The 16379-nt window shown below is 48.8% G+C and overlaps 1 protein-coding gene across 3 annotated transcripts in view; it reads left to right on the top strand.

Moving 5' to 3' along the window:
* Nucleotides 1-16379, top strand: part of KIRREL3 (kirre like nephrin family adhesion molecule 3) — a 576106-nt gene that overhangs the window by 507949 nt on the left and 51778 nt on the right. The gene's annotated exons all lie outside the window — the stretch shown is intronic.

Below are 16379 nucleotides of genomic sequence, written 5' to 3'. Positions count from 1 at the left end.
CCCAGTCTTGTACCCTGTCACAACTTATGTGCCCTGTATGGCATCCTGGGCAGATCTGATAAGGTCATTCAAGGCCACTGTCTGCAGGAGACCCAGACTCTTTCTGTGTTGTTTCTCCTATGTCACATATTAGCATCCCACTTGAGCTTTATGGAGATGTAATTGACATTATATAAACATTGTGTAAGTTTAAGGTATACAATGTATTGATTTGATACATTTAGTATATCAGGAAATGATGACTATCCCTGCATTAGCTAACACCTCCAACCAATCACATAAAGGCCATTTCTTTTTTTGTGGCAAGGATATGTAAGATCTTTTCTCTTAGCACCATTCCAATATACAATACAGTATTATTAGTTATAATCACCACTCTGTACATGAGATTCCCCAGAACCTGTTAGTAACTGGAAGTTAATCCCCTTTGACCCCTTTGACCGATATCGCCCCATCCCCCCCCCCAGCCCTTGGTAACAATCACTCTACTATCTGTCTCTCTGAGTTTGGCTTTTTTTAGATCCCACATATAAGTGATATCATACAGGATTTGTCTTTCTCTGTCTGACTTATTTCACTTGAACATAATACCTTCCAGTTTCATCCTGTCGAAAATGGCAGGATTTCCTTCTTCCTCATGGCTGAGTAATATTCTGCTATATATATAATCTTCTTTCTCCATATCTAAAACATATGAAGAACTCATACAACTCGATAGAAAAAAAATTTTTTTTCAATGGGCAGAGGACCTGAATAGACAGCTTTCTAAAGAAGACATAGAGAGGCGCCTGGGTGGGTCAGTTGCTTAAGGGGCTGACTCTTGATCTCAGTTCAGATCTTGATTTCAGGGTTAAGAGTTCAAGCCCTGTGTTGGGCTCCATGCTGGGTGTGGAGCCTACTTAAAAAAAAAAAAAAAGAACAGAAATGAAAAACTTACAAATGGCCAATGGCCATATAAAAAGGTGCTCAACATCACTAATCATCAGGGAAATGTGAACCAAAACCACCATGAGATATCACCTCATGCTAATTAGAATGGCTGTCATCCAAAAGACAAGAGATAACAAGCGTTGACAAGGGTGTGGAGAAAAGAACCCTCGTGCACTGTCGGTGGGAATGCAAACTGGTGCAACCACTGTGGAAAACAGCATGGAGGTTCCACAAAAAATTAAAAATAAAACTACTGTACAATCCAGGAATTCCACTTCTGGGTATATATCCAAAGGAATTTAAATCAGGATCTCATAGAGATATCTGTACTCTCATGTTCATGACAGCATTATTCACAGCAGCCAAGACATGGAAAGGATGCCAAAGGATGAATGGATAAAGAAAATGTGATTGATAGATACAATGGAATATTACTCAGCATGAGAAAGAAAGAAATCCTAATAGTTACATGGAACCACAAAAGACCCTGGATAGCCAAAGCAATCCTGAGAAAGAAGATAGCCAGAGACATCACACTTCCTGATTTCAAACTATACTCCAAAGCTATAGTAATCAAAACAGTATGGTCCTGGTATAAAAATAGACACAGGGATCAGTGGAACAGAGTAGAAAGCCCAGAAATAAGCCCATGCATATACGGTCAACTGATACTTTACGGAGGAGCCAAGGAAACTCAATGGAGAAAGGACAGTCTCTTCAATGAGTAGTGTTGGGAAAACGGGATAAATACAGGGCAGAAAAATGAAATTGGGCCTGCATTTACACCACTCACAAAAACGAACTCAAAATGGATTAAATACTTAAACACAAGACTTGAAGCCCTAAAAGTCCTAGAACAAAACATAGGGGAAATCTCCTTAGCATTGTCTTGACTGCAGTTTCCTGGGTAAGACACCGAAAGCACAAGTAACAAAAGCAAAACACATAAAGTGGGACCACATAGCAAAGGAAACCATCAACCAAAGGAAAAGGCAACCTACAGAAGGGGAGAAAATATTTGCAAATCATATATTTGATTGAGCTTTCTTGACCCTCTGCCTTGACTCATGGGAACAACACATTTAACAGGAGAGAAAGCTGTGGGCCTTCTCAGCACCATTCACCTTCTTGCAGACCTGGCTTGCGGTTACCCCTTCGAGTACCTGCGATGTCCCAGCTCTGTTCGAACATTGTCTCCTTCGGTCCTGCACTACGCAAGGCCCATTTACCTCCACTTTACAGATGAGGAAACTAGAGCTCGGGACGATTTAGAAACGTGTCCAAGGTCACCCTGTCACACAGTTCCCAGCTCTGTCTGAGAGCTAAGACTGTGCTCTTTCCTCACCCCACACACATTACTCCCCTGGGGCCAGAGACGCAAGAGTTGGGTGGCCCCGAACACTTGCAAACACTGGCTCTGGGGATAACTAGAGTCAGATGGGAAGTCCTTCCCTGCCCTGGTGAACCAGAGCACAGAAGAGGGCTCATCATCTCCTCTATGCCAACTACCCAAGCTCTTCTCCTGAGGGGCTGTGTTCTGATACAGAGCACTTTGGTGCCAAAACCACCCCCCAGCCCCATCACAATAGTGATGAGAAAAAGGGGACACTCAGAGAAGAGGCCATGCCCCCACCTCCTATGAGTATCACCCCTGCAGTGGACGCCATGATGTTCCACCCAGATTCCTCTTCCCCCTTCAGGACAGAAGAAGAGGAAGGCTCATTCCCTAGCTGCCAGAGTGTCAGAGATGGCCAGCTCTGCTGAGTCCCTCTCTGGGGACCACCTGTAACTAAAGGGAGGAAGCCCCCTTCCAATGACCAGCCTCCACAGAGTATAAGGCCACCCCAGAAGAAGACGTCCTTAAGGGCCATCCCAGAGCCCCAGCTCCCGTAGGATCTGCTGAGACCTTCACAGTGCTACTCTGGCCGGTCTGGCCTCCGTCACTCCCATCAGGGGCTGGTCCAGAGAGGCCTCTGTGCTAAATGTCCTCAGATCTCTATCTCAGAGTGGGCTTACTGGACCCCAACTCACAACAACCCCCCACCACCACCACCAAGCTGCCCAGAGGCCACACACAGCCAGATTTCTCCAAGCAATGCCCTGGAGTCTCAAAGAGGCAGCAGACTTTTTGTCTTCCATGGCAGCATCCCGAAAGTTTGTGAACAGTCACCCATAAAATGTACCCTCTCTATAGAAAATAAAATGCAACGCTCACCACCTTCAGAAGAGAAACATGGTCTGTGTGTGTGTGTGTGTGAAAAAACAGGAAGACAGGAGATTTCCAAAACATCTATAATGCTAAACCATAGATGAGCATTAAGACAACTTTTTGTAATGAATTCTTAAAGTGTTGCCCTTTTTCAGATTTAGAGGCTAGAGGCTTGTGCTTTTTCAAAAACAGGTTCTGATCAGAAAAAAGACCGACTTATTCCTCTTAGGATTCTGCCAACTAGCGGATTTGGTAAATTTGCATAAATTTGCAAGGTACATTTTGTGGTTTTCTGGGATTCCCTGCAATGCATTTGGTGGCAAGAGGCCTAGAGAAAGCACTTTGCTCTTCTCCTTGCTTGGCACGCTGCCGTCTGGTGGCAGCGGCCTCAGTGGCAAGGGACAGCGTCTTTTCTCTCCTCACATTCATCTCTTTCCTGAGCAGGTGGCTTGCACGTCTTGGCTCTGTCTCTTTTGCCCTTTGCCTGTCTTTCCCTATTTGTTCCCCTCCCTGGACTTCTCTGTCCCTGTCACTTCTCGTCTCCTCCCCCAGCCTTCCCCTGGCTGCTCCAACCAATGGTGACATGGAACCACAGGCACGTTTTCATCACGCCAAAGCGGCATTCCGAATCTCTCATTTTAAAAGCCAATTATTGGAATTTCTTCTGTTGATTTTGTAAATCCCTTAATGAGGTGACCCTTTCTCCCACACCCCTCTATTTCTGTGATTACTTCTGAGGCTGCAGGTACTGGTAGGAAGGCTTCCTCCTGGCCTCATTTCCCTCCTTAGCGAAAGCCACACAGCTCCTCGAGGTGGTTGATTTGCCAGACGGGAGCCCGTAGCAAAACCAACCATATCAGTTCTGCTTTCTATTTATGGGACCAGTTTGGACACTCCTGAGTCCCACCAGCCTTTTGCTGGGTCGGGATGGCTGCCTTGAAGCTGTGAAAGGGACAGAAGGCCCAGAGAGGGTGCTCATTCATAAGCAGCCACACAGCACCGAGGTTAGGACTGGGCCGCTGGACTCACAAGGCCCACTTATGAGTTGCGTAACTGGTCCCAACTGAATGGGCCTCTGTGCCTCAGTTTCTCCATCTTTACAATGAGGATATTCGAGGGCCCACAGCACGAAGCTACTGTGAGGTTTAAACATGTAAATGGCAGCCCATGCTGCCATGATAGGTTTCTCCCCCAGACCCAGCCATAGTGAGCAGCTGAACCTCAAAATCAAGTCAAGGTCAGAACTAGCTGGAGAGATTTGCCAGACATGGCGAGGCAGCCACACGCCCGTGCTTCCCGCAAGCATGCGGTAAAGGGGGGCTCACCTTGCCTTGTGAGCTGGGAAAGGAGCAAGTCCCTTCCTTGGCAGGATGACCCACATCCCAGGTGGCCCAAGGAGGATACCCACACCCTCGGCTTGCCTTCCTCTCCTGTCCCTGCCTGTGCCCAAGAGTCCTACTGCACACGCCCCCACTGCACACTGTTCCTTTTGCTGCTGCTCTCAAGGGATGCCCTTTCCCTGGTGGCTTCACGCCTCCCACGCTGACTGTCCACTCACTGGTCACACATCACCCACCATCACCCAGTGCCAGGCACCCCTATGGACACACACACACACACATGCTCACACACAGGCACACACATGTACACATGTATGCATGCATGCATGCACACACACACACACACACTTCTGTGTGCATGGAGCCTGCTGTCTGCTGCCCTCCCTCTCCCCACCAGCCTTCCCTCCCTCTGCTCTTATTACATCCTGAGACTTATTTTCTGCTCAGTATTAATGAAACATCGTCTCCTTGCAAAAGCCCCTCACTGATGAGATGGCTCCGACCTTCCTTCTGGGTTTAATTTGAAATAAACAGAAGGCTCACCCTTCCTAATTTGAGGGGGGAAACACGTGACTCGGTTTGACTCGGCCCCCGCCACCATCTGTCTCCCCTGCCCTCACCCCGCCACGGTAGCCCTCTCCTCCCTAGACGGTCCCCTGCCCATCCCCATCTGTCTCCATGAGGCCTTTTGGCCTCTAACCTCCTCGTCATCACTGTGGTGTCATCAGGAGGCAAGGTGCTGACCATGACATCTAGGGAGGCCGAGGCCAGGGGCACGGAGCAAGTACAGAACAAGGGATTGAAACAAGCTATTTCCTGTGCAACATGTGGCTCTCTGTTTCCATGTGGAATGAGCTACTGAACAATGACAATGGTATCAAGAGCTAGCACGTACTGTGTGCCAAGCTTTGAAACAAGGCACTTGGAGCAACTCATTTAATCATCAATGAAACAGATACTATAATATCTATGACCTAGACAATATCTTGCAAAGAGAATTAAGTGATTTGCCCCCAGTCGTGCAGCCAAGAGCCAGGAGCCAGGAGCCGAGCCAAGCACTCTGCCTCCCTTCTTCTTGCCCACACATCAGGAGCTCCAAGGGAGAGGTGGGCTTCCCAGTGTCCTGAACCTTTGCAGGTCCCTGGAGTCAGGGGACCTCTGAGATGAGCTGGTGCCTCAGTTTCCACATTTATGAAATATGCATAATAATTGTATCTACCTTATGCAAGGTTGCTGTGAGGCTTGAATGATTACTTCCAAAGTATTAGAAGCGTTCTAGAAGTATCGTAAGTTCTGGAAGGATTGTAAGCCCTGTATCCATCAGCATTAGCTAGTACTCATCACTTTTATTGTTTTCGTATTATGGTGTCCAAGGTAATGTGCTAGGTGGTGTNCACTCTTCTCCCCTCCCCTCCAAGCAGAAACACCTCTCAGAGAACTGGATAGACAGAGGCTAATTGGGAGCAGGGAAGAAACTGCAGGAAAACTAATGAGGAAGTGTGTAAGTGGACATGTGCTGAGATGGGCTTTGAGAAGCCATCACGTCCATCTCCCTGCCTCAGGGTCATGTCCTGCCTCAGGGTCGTGTCTCCACGTCACACTCAACTCATCCCTGACCCGGGGGCAGGGGGCACTTAGGATAAAGAGACCAGACCTCTCTCCTCTAGCTGTGTCTCTAATGACAGTTCTTCCCGACACCTAACCTCAATCCCTCATGCTGCAACTTGAGCCCATCTTCCCCTTTCAGTGCAGAAGGAGACTATACATTGACCATTCTCCATGTGTCAGTGGCCTCTGCTCCTGGATGTCCAGCTTTAAGTTATCCTTGTACTTGATAAGTCCTGAGGAAACAGGCCAGCAAGTATAGGGGCCATTTGGCTCATTGAAGACAAGCAACTCTAAGTCTGGATTTTGAAATCATCCTTTCTGAAAAAAACAAATCAGTGCGGCAGCACGCCTGGAGAGGTGATAACTTGCTCTTTTGCCTGGAGCACGTCACTCACCTTCTCGGGACCAGCTCCTTTATCAGTTGAATAAGGGAGGTGTATGGGATCAGAACAGCTCTGAGGGCCTTCCACCCCCACAGCCTCCTCCCAGCCCATGCTGAGACAGCTGGGTCTTTGCTCTGGGGATGGATGTGTGCAGGTGCTCCCGATGTCCTCCTTACCTGCCGCAGACCTTGACTGGAGAGCCAAACAACACAGGAGCCAAACAGCTGAGCCTCAAGCAGAACAGGGAACCATGTGGCAGCCTTTAGCTGGAGTCATATGGCCTTAAATTAGTTCTCAGCCAGCCTTGCAGTAAGAGAGGGCTTTCTCCCCATGCCCCCCACAGAGAAGGAGAAGTGAAGAAGTGCCCCCATTCACCCACACTTAAGCAGCCCCCCTCAGAGCCGGCATTACCCCTTCCTCAGCCCTCGCCGTAATTCGGATGTCTGATGTCAGAGCTCTGTGTTTACAAGCTCGCTCATCTTCTCTGGGCCTTCTGACAATATTTACTGTTGTGCCCACTTTATAGATGTGAACACTGAGGCTTGGAGAGGTGAAACTTGCCCAGGTAAAGACAGCTGGAAAGCGGTGGCCCTGAGACTCAAGTCCCATCTTTGGGACTCCAGTTTCATGATGATCTGAAGCCCTCCTTTCTCTCCATTTAGGCCTCCTTTAGACTCTGGAGTGGACACAAAATCCAGACAGAGCCCCCTCCCCATTCTGCAAGGAGAGAGCATGCCCTCCTCTTCTGTAAAACCCCCCTCTGGGAAGGTGGGCTGTGAATTATTCAGTCTTCTGCACCCCCTGCTTCCTGAAGAGCAAATGGCCATCTCTGCCCCAGCTATGACTCCAGAGGTCCTCCTGTCTGACCACAAGGACTATTCCTGCCTTTGCCTGGCCTGTTGTAGCCCCAAACTACCACCTGGCAGCGGAGAGAAGAGGCAGGACCATTCTTTGGGAGGTGAGGTGGGGGCAGAGGGTTCATAGAATTCCGTCTCCCAGAATCAGCCCACCGACCATTCAGAGTAAGTGGTATTACTTCTCCTGTGTTATGATGAAAACGCAGGCTCGGAGAACTAATTAAATGACCCAAGGCCATGCAGCTAGTAACTGGGGAGGCCACCAAGCAGCCCCAGGTCTGCCTCCGGACACAGCACGGCATCCCCGGCCTGTGGGCATGGTCACTGAGGCAGCATGTCAGCCCTCAGCAATGCCGAGTACCTGTGGAACCCAGCGGCCGGCCTCGTGAACAAGTACAGGCGGAGAAACGCTTCGTGCTGAGTACGCTCTGCCAGCCTCTCCCAGTGATCATGTCCAGTAAATGCAAATTAGCCCTAATGGGAGTCGGAAATAAACATACTCACAAGTACAGCTGCCTTTCCTCCCCTTCCCCCCAGCGCACACACACTCACACGCGATGCATTCCAAAGTCAAATGCAAATGGTATTTTCAATTACCTACCAGATTTGGATTATCCACGCCTCTGGCCGCAAGCATTAATGCCCATCACAGGGAGCTGACTGGCTCTAAGACACATCCAATACATTTCACCTCAAACGAGCAATGAAGACCTTACCCCATCCACTCCTCAGAGCAGCTAATGGGCTATTCCTGAGTGACACATTTGCATCTGGACCAATATATGCAGCCCTTCCACCCCAGCCTGCTGCACCGTGACAGAGATGCAGATCTGAGCTGAAACCCGTATATTCTGACTCAGGCTGATACCAGGACACTCACAGCGACTCAGTGCTGCCCCATCTCTTTTTATAGAGCAACCGCTGTGCACAGAACACTTTCCACGACCAGTCAATTGCTCATCAAAGGGGAAGGGGAGCCTGGGAGGAGAGATGGCACAAAGAAGGGAGGTGATTAAGGATCCAAGTGTTGCTAGCCTAGAGAGAAGGGTGATTGAAGGTGGACAGTGGGGAGCACAGAGGGTAAGAGACTTGTCCAAGGTCTCAGCAAAGCCCAGGGATACCAGCTGCCCTGGGTCCCAAACTCGGTGATTCAAATGCCTTTTGCCATCTCCAAACAAGCAATGTATCACCCAAAACTGGCCCGTGAGTCCAACATGGAGTGCCAGTGGGACCTACTATGTGGGAACATATGTGGGAACATAGTAGGTACTCAATACATCATAGTGGTTATTAGTGTTTTCTAGATCTGCCTCCTCTCAAAGCATCCCCATAGTCTTTCCTGCCTGTACGCCCTTCACTGGGCATCTCTTCTTTCTCTTCTTACTCTTCTCTCATGTATTCTGTGCTCATCTGTTGAGCGCCAGCTCTCTGCAAGCTCTCAGCTGGGACAGGAAGGACAAGAAGGAAGGCAGGGCTGCTCCCCACGGGAAGTCACCCCAGCTCGGCTCCTCCACCAGCCACCCACGAATCCCATGCAGCAGGACTGAAGGGGAGGGGAGGCTCCCACCCAGCTCGGCTCCCACCTTGAGTACAGGCTGAGGCACCGTGCTGGACCCCAGACACACAGAGACAACACTGGTCTCTGCCCTGCAGATGCTCAGTCATAGTCCAATGGGGTCTGGAGGAGGCGTTTCCGCAAACCCTGAAGGTCACATTGGTGTCCACGAGTCAGAAAGGAAGGGACAGGCATTCCAGGAAGACAGAGCAGCACCCCTCCCCCACTTTCTAGGGATGTGAGGGTAACTACACAATGGGCTAACTCTGGGTAGAGAACCTAGCACAGTGGCTGGCGCCCAGGAGGTCTGTAACCACTCCCGTTGTTAAGTGGAAAGATTAGGAAACTCTGAGGAGCACCCTTCTCCATTCCAGGCCAGTAACCCCCCCCCGCCCCCACCCGCCCAGTCTTGTACCCTGTCACAACTTATGTGCCCTGTATGGCATCCTGGGCAGATCTGATAAGGTCATTCAAGGCCACTGTCTGCAGGAGACCCAGACTCTTTCTGTGTTGTTTCTCCTATGTCACATATTAGCATCCCACTTGAGCTTTATGGAGATGTAATTGACATTATATAAACATTGTGTAAGTTTAAGGTATACAATGTATTGATTTGATACATTTAGTATATCAGGAAATGATGACTATCCCTGCATTAGCTAACACCTCCAACCAATCACATAAAGGCCATTTCTTTTTTTGTGGCAAGGATATGTAAGATCTTTTCTCTTAGCACCATTCCAATATACAATACAGTATTATTAGTTATAATCACCACTCTGTACATGAGATTCCCCAGAACCTGTTAGTAACTGGAAGTTAATCCCCTTTGACCCCTTTGACCGATATCGCCCCATCCCCCCCCCCAGCCCTTGGTAACAATCACTCTACTATCTGTCTCTCTGAGTTTGGCTTTTTTTAGATCCCACATATAAGTGATATCATACAGGATTTGTCTTTCTCTGTCTGACTTATTTCACTTGAACATAATACCTTCCAGTTTCATCCTGTCGAAAATGGCAGGATTTCCTTCTTCCTCATGGCTGAGTAATATTCTGCTATATATATAATCTTCTTTCTCCATATCTAAAACATATGAAGAACTCATACAACTCGATAGAAAAAAAATTTTTTTTCAATGGGCAGAGGACCTGAATAGACAGCTTTCTAAAGAAGACATAGAGAGGCGCCTGGGTGGGTCAGTTGCTTAAGGGGCTGACTCTTGATCTCAGTTCAGATCTTGATTTCAGGGTTAAGAGTTCAAGCCCTGTGTTGGGCTCCATGCTGGGTGTGGAGCCTACTTAAAAAAAAAAAAAAAGAACAGAAATGAAAAACTTACAAATGGCCAATGGCCATATAAAAAGGTGCTCAACATCACTAATCATCAGGGAAATGTGAACCAAAACCACCATGAGATATCACCTCATGCTAATTAGAATGGCTGTCATCCAAAAGACAAGAGATAACAAGCGTTGACAAGGGTGTGGAGAAAAGAACCCTCGTGCACTGTCGGTGGGAATGCAAACTGGTGCAACCACTGTGGAAAACAGCATGGAGGTTCCACAAAAAATTAAAAATAAAACTACTGTACAATCCAGGAATTCCACTTCTGGGTATATATCCAAAGGAATTTAAATCAGGATCTCATAGAGATATCTGTACTCTCATGTTCATGACAGCATTATTCACAGCAGCCAAGACATGGAAAGGATGCCAAAGGATGAATGGATAAAGAAAATGTGATTGATAGATACAATGGAATATTACTCAGCATGAGAAAGAAAGAAATCCTAATAGTTACATGGAACCACAAAAGACCCTGGATAGCCAAAGCAATCCTGAGAAAGAAGATAGCCAGAGACATCACACTTCCTGATTTCAAACTATACTCCAAAGCTATAGTAATCAAAACAGTATGGTCCTGGTATAAAAATAGACACAGGGATCAGTGGAACAGAGTAGAAAGCCCAGAAATAAGCCCATGCATATACGGTCAACTGATACTTTACGGAGGAGCCAAGGAAACTCAATGGAGAAAGGACAGTCTCTTCAATGAGTAGTGTTGGGAAAACGGGATAAATACAGGGCAGAAAAATGAAATTGGGCCTGCATTTACACCACTCACAAAAACGAACTCAAAATGGATTAAATACTTAAACACAAGACTTGAAGCCCTAAAAGTCCTAGAACAAAACATAGGGGAAATCTCCTTAGCATTGTCTTGACTGCAGTTTCCTGGGTAAGACACCGAAAGCACAAGTAACAAAAGCAAAACACATAAAGTGGGACCACATAGCAAAGGAAACCATCAACCAAAGGAAAAGGCAACCTACAGAAGGGGAGAAAATATTTGCAAATCATATATTTGATTGAGCTTTCTTGACCCTCTGCCTTGACTCATGGGAACAACACATTTAACAGGAGAGAAAGCTGTGGGCCTTCTCAGCACCATTCACCTTCTTGCAGACCTGGCTTGCGGTTACCCCTTCGAGTACCTGCGATGTCCCAGCTCTGTTCGAACATTGTCTCCTTCGGTCCTGCACTACGCAAGGCCCATTTACCTCCACTTTACAGATGAGGAAACTAGAGCTCTCGACGATTTAGAAACGTGTCCAAGGTCACCCTGTCACACAGTTCCCAGCTCTGTCTGAGAGCTAAGACTGTGCTCTTTCCTCACCCCACACACATTACTCCCCTGGGGCCAGAGACGCAAGAGTTGGGTGGCCCCGAACACTTGCAAACACTGGCTCTGGGGATAACTAGAGTCAGATGGGAAGTCCTTCCCTGCCCTGGTGAACCAGAGCACAGAAGAGGGCTCATCATCTCCTCTATGCCAACTACCCAAGCTCTTCTCCTGAGGGGCTGTGTTCTGATACAGAGCACTTTGGTGCCAAAACCACCCCCCAGCCCCATCACAATAGTGATGAGAAAAAGGGGACACTCAGAGAAGAGGCCATGCCCCCACCTCCTATGAGTATCACCCCTGCAGTGGACGCCATGATGTTCCACCCAGATTCCTCTTCCCCCTTCAGGACAGAAGAAGAGGAAGGCTCATTCCCTAGCTGCCAGAGTGTCAGAGATGGCCAGCTCTGCTGAGTCCCTCTCTGGGGACCACCTGTAACTAAAGGGAGGAAGCCCCCTTCCAATGACCAGCCTCCACAGAGTATAAGGCCACCCCAGAAGAAGACGTCCTTAAGGGCCATCCCAGAGCCCCAGCTCCCGTAGGATCTGCTGAGACCTTCACAGTGCTACTCTGGCCGGTCTGGCCTCCGTCACTCCCATCAGGGGCTGGTCCAGAGAGGCCTCTGTGCTAAATGTCCTCAGATCTCTATCTCAGAGTGGGCTTACTGGACCCCAACTCACAACAAACCCCCCCCACCACCACCAAGCTGCCCAGAGGCCACACACAGCCAGATTTCTCCAAGCAATGCCCTGGAGTCTCAAAGAGGCAGCAGACTTTTTGTCTTCCATGGCAGCATCCCGAAAGTTTGTGAACAGTCACCCATAAAATGTACCCTCTCTATAGAAAATAAAATGCAACGCTCACCACCTTCAGAAGAGAAACATGGTCTGTGTGTGTGTGTGTGTGAAAAAACAGGAAGACAGGAGATTTCCAAAACATCTATAATGCTAAACCGTAGATGAGCATTAAGACAACTTTTTGTAATGAATTCTTAAAGTGTTGCCCTTTTTCAGATTTAGAGGCTAGAGCCTTGTGCTTTTTCGAAAACAGGTTCTGATCAGAAAAAAGACCGACTTATTCCTCTTAGGATTCTGCCAACTAGCGGATTTGGTAAATTTGCATAAATTTGCAAGGTACATTTTGTGGTTTTCTGGGATTCCCTGCAATGCATTTGGTGGCAAGAGGCCTAGAGAAAGCACTTTGCTCTTCTCCTTGCTTGGCACGCTGCCGTCTGGTGGCAGCGGCCTCAGTGGCAAGGGACAGCGTCTTTTCTCTCCTCACATTCATCTCTTTCCTGAGCAGGTGGCTTGCACGTCTTGGCTCTGTCTCTTTTGCCCTTTGCCTGTCTTTCCCTATTTGTTCCCCTCCCTGGACTTCTCTATCCCTGTCACTTCTCGTCTCCTCCCCCAGCCTTCCCCTGGCTGCTCCAACCAATGGTGACATGGAACCACAGGCACGTTTTCATCACGCCAAAGCGGCATTCCGAATCTCTCATTTTAAAAGCCAATTATTGGAATTTCTTCTGTTGATTTTGTAAATCCCTTAATGAAGTGACCCTTTCTCCCACACCCCTCTATTTCTGTGATTACTTCTGAGGCTGCAGGTACTGGTAGGAAGGCTTCCTCCTGGCCTCATTTCCCTCCTTAGCGAAAGCCACACAGCTCCTCGAGGTGGTTGATTTGCCAGACGGGAGCCCGTAGCAAAACCAACCATATCAGTTCTGCTTTCTATTTATGGGACCAGTTTGGACACTCCTGAGTCCCACCAGCCTTTTGCTGGGTCGGGATGGCTGCCTTGAAGCTGTGAAAGGGACAGAAGGCCCAGAGAGGGTGCTCATTCATAAGCAGCCACACAGCACCGAGGTTAGGACTGGGCCGCTGGACTCACAAGGCCCACTTATGAGTTGCGTAACTGGTCCCAACTGAATGGGCCTCTGTGCCTCAGTTTCTCCATCTTTACAATGAGGATATTCGAGGGCCCACAGCACGAAGCTACTGTGAGGTTTAAACATGTAAATGGCAGCCCATGCTGCCATGATAGGTTTCTCCCCCAGACCCAGCCATAGTGAGCAGCTGAACCTCAAAATCAAGTCAAGGTCAGAACTAGCTGGAGAGATTTGCCAGACATGGCGAGGCAGCCACACGCCCGTGCTTCCCGCAAGCATGCGGTAAAGGGGGGCTCACCTTGCCTTGTGAGCTGGGAAAGGAGCAAGTCCCTTCCTTGGCAGGATGACCCACATCCCAGGTGGCCCAAGGAGGATACCCACACCCTCGGCTTGCCTTCCTCTCCTGTCCCTGCCTGTGCCCAAGAGTCCTACTGCACACGCCCCCACTGCACACTGTTCCTTTTGCTGCTGCTCTCAAGGGATGCCCTTTCCCTGGTGGCTTCACGCCTCCCACGCTGACTGTCCACTCACTGGTCACACATCACCCACCATCACCCAGTGCCAGGCACCCCTATGGACACACACACACACACATGCTCACACACAGGCACACACATGTACACATGTATGCATGCATGCATGCACACACACACACACACACTTCTGTGTGCATGGAGCCTGCTGTCTGCTGCCCTCCCTCTCCCCACCAGCCTTCCCTCCCTCTGCTCTTATTACATCCTGAGACTTATTTTCTGCTCAGTATTAATGAAACATCGTCTCCTTGCAAAAGCCCCTCACTGATGAGATGGCTCCGACCTTCCTTCTGGGTTTAATTTGAAATAAACAGAAGGCTCACCCTTCCTAATTTGAGGGGGGAAACACGTGACTCGGTTTGACTCGGCCCCTGCCACCATCTGTCTCCCCTGCCCTCACCCCGCCACGGTAGCCCTCTCCTCCCTAGACGGTCCCCTGCCCATCCCCATCTGTCTCCATGAGGCCTTTTGGCCTCTAACCTCCTCGTCATCACTGTGGTGTCATCAGGAGGCAAGGTGCTGACCATGACATCTAGGGAGGCCGAGGCCAGGGGCACGGAGCAAGTACAGAACAAGGGATTGAAACAAGCTATTTCCTGTGCAACATGTGGCTCTCTGTTTCCATGTGGAATGAGCTACTGAACAATGACAATGGTATCAAGAGCTAGCACGTACTGTGTGCCAAGCTTTGAAACAAGGCACTTGGAGCAACTCATTTAATCATGAATGAAACAGATACTATAATATCTATGACCTAGACAATATCTTGCAAAGAGAATTAAGTGATTTGCCCCCAGTCGTGCAGCCAAGAGCCAGGAGCCAGGAGCCGAGCCAAGCACTCTGCCTCCCTTCTTCTTGCCCACACATCAGGAGCTCCAAGGGAGAGGTGGGCTTCCCAGTGTCCTGAACCTTTGCAGGCCCCTGGAGTCAGGGGACCTCTGAGATGAGCTGGTGCCTCAGTTTCCACATTTATGAAATATGCATAATAATTGTATCTACCTTATGCAAGGTTGCTGTGAGGCTTGAATGATTACTTCCAAAGTATTAGAAGCGTTCTAGAAGTATCGTAAGTTCTGGAAGGATTGTAAGCCCTGTATCCATCAGCATTAGCTAGTACTCATCACTTTTATTGTTTTCGTATTATGGTGTCCAAGGTAATGTGCTAGGTGGTGTGGAAAATGCACCAGGCATCAAGACTCCTCCTCTGGAGTGGTAGGGAACCTGAAACAGGTCCACACATAAATGTAACGCAGACTGCGGTGAGCACCGGTGTAAAAGGTACAAGCACAGTGCTAGTAAGAAAGGGGAAATTTGCTTCCAACGCAGCCAGGTCAGGCACCTGTCAACAAGTATTGACCGAGCTCTCACTATAGGCTGGATACTAAACACGGGCATGGAAAAAAGAACCTAATAAGGACTGGCCTTAAGGACCTCACAGCTATTGGAGCAGGCAACAGCCATGGCTCATGGAGGTGGCCTATGGCCCTAGGACTAGCATGAGGTGGGGGCTAAGTAAGGAGGGGACTTCTTAGAGGAGGTAACACTAACCCAAGCCTTAGAGAATGACCAAGAGTTAACAAGACAAAGGTAGCCTTTGAGCTAATTGGAGAGAGGCTGGGATTCCAGCCAGTTAAGACTCAATAAGGATATGTCCTTCCAGAGGGAACTTCACGAGCAAAAGCAACTAGTTCTAAAAGGGCAGGCTGTCCTTGTGCAGAGGTGAATGGACCAGTCCAACTAAAGTATGAGAGAAGAAGCTGGAGAGACAAGGCCTCATTTGGACAGTCTTGTAGGAGCAAGCCAGACAGTACATTACTACTGAATGTATCAGTTAGCATCTGCTGTGTAACAAGCCACCCACAACTTCGGGATTTACTGAAGTCAGCAGTGTGGCTGAGCTCAGCTGAGATGGCTCATCTCTGCACCATATAGGGTCAGCTGGGCTCCTACATGCCTTTGTAGCCAATTAGCAGGAGTGGCCTCACCCTCATGGGCACAGAATGTGGGGGAGACAGGAGGGAGGAGTAGCCAAGCCAGGCAAAGCAGCATGGGATTACCCTGCGGGGGTGAGCATCAGGGTCTTCACCCAGTGCCTGGTGACCTCTCATTTCCCAAGGGGACAGAGCACCAGACTTCTAAGCCCTAAGCACTCTGCCATCCTCTTTCAAGGGAATGAGCTCTGTCTGCTTGGAGAACCAACAATGTACCCCATTCATACAACGTTGGACTGTTTATAAAGTGTCCTGCCACACTGCATCTCACCTGATCCTGGCAACTACGCCGTGAATCTGGCTTCATCATATTCCTTATTTTACAGATGAGGAAACTGAAGCCCAGAGAGGTTATGCAACTTGCCCAGGACCACAAGCTAATAAGGGACCCAGCATTTGAACCCA

This window comes from Ailuropoda melanoleuca, chromosome 8, assembly GCF_002007445.2.
Source record: "Ailuropoda melanoleuca isolate Jingjing chromosome 8, ASM200744v2, whole genome shotgun sequence".
Lineage (NCBI taxonomy): Eukaryota > Metazoa > Chordata > Mammalia > Carnivora > Ursidae > Ailuropoda > Ailuropoda melanoleuca.
The sequence above is the reverse complement of the archived record's forward strand: the minus strand, read 5'-3'. Positions and strand labels throughout refer to the sequence as shown.